This window comes from Crocuta crocuta, unplaced genomic scaffold (assembly GCF_008692635.1).
Source record: "Crocuta crocuta isolate KB4526 unplaced genomic scaffold, BGI_CrCroc_1.0 scaffold271, whole genome shotgun sequence".
Taxonomy (NCBI): Eukaryota; Metazoa; Chordata; class Mammalia; order Carnivora; family Hyaenidae; genus Crocuta; species Crocuta crocuta.
Window position 1 is genome coordinate 4969122 of NW_027527824.1, and position 1342 is coordinate 4970463.

Sequence of the window (1342 nt, forward strand, 5' to 3'; positions counted from 1 at the left end):
CCGTCTCTCCCTTTTCCAGCCCATGGTTCTAGCAACAAGCTAGAGTCCGTTGACTGGACAGGAACTCATGGCCTTCTGGTATCAGGGCCGAGAAGCAGAGAGGCCTGGAGGGACAGCGTTTGGGTCGCAGCGGGCTCTGGACTGAGGCCCATGATGCAAAGGTGAATGTAAGGTCATGTTCATCTGTTCAGCTCTGAAAGGGAGAGAAGTCAGCGCGGCTCTGGGGCGTTCTGCAGGCTACTGTCCTTGGTTCGCTTCTCACCTCCCCCTCAGAGACCTGCCCCAATGGCTACAGCTGCCAGGGCGCTTCCCAAACACCCAGCTTTCCCTCTGACTCCTTCTGCACGCAGTTCCGCTTAAATCTCTCCACCTGCTCGTTGATCCTACCCCCTGGAACATTCTACTATCCTGCCAACTTCCGCCACTCTAAACATGAACCCCTCTTTTTTTTTAAAAATTTTTTATGTTTATTTTTGAGAGGCAGAGCATGAGTGGGGGAGGGGCAGAGAGAGAGGGAGACACAGAATCCAAAGCAGGCTCCAGGCTCTGAGCTGTCAGCACAGAGCTCAACATGGGACTTGAGCTCGAGAACCGTGAGATGGTGACCTGAGCTGAAGTCGGACGTTCAACTGACTGAGGCCCCCAGGCACCCGCTGAATCTATCTTCTCATTCTTTCTTCACACTTTTGAGGCTTATTAGGATCTGACCCCATCCCACCTACAAAACCGTGTGTCTTCTTACTTGTCAATGTGGCACAGATTGGTATCAACCAGTAGAACATTTGTGTGCTTTAGAGTTTTGTCTTCATCTCTGTCCTGTTAAATATTTTTATTACTATCTGATATGAAAACAGAGTAGCACATTTCACACATATAACCCTGGAGGGATAGTAAACATTTTGAAGAACAAGATAAGGGTCCCCAAATCATCTCCATGTGTAGAATGCCAGGCGGCCTTAACAAGATGAAATGATCAGAAGTCCATGTAAGACCTCAGCAGTGTACAATGGTGAGGCTTAGAAGCAGTTCAGGTGAAAAAAAAAAAGAAACAAAGAAAAAGAAGTTCAGGTGAAACAGAATCATAGAATTGAGGGGTTTAATAAGTTCTGCCCGAGTCATCAGCATGCTATGGTTTTCAAAAGTAAATTCAATTTTAGGCCATATTAATAAAGATATAGTATTTGGAATAAAGGAGAGGATTGACAGTCTTGCTTTACCGTAAGTTGGCCAGGTGTCATCATGGGGGTGAGGGTTTATTGACCGGGGAATGTTTAGGCTGGGTAGGAGGAAAAGAGGCAAGAGTCATTAAAGCTCAAATAAGTGAAGGGCTATCATGAGACGG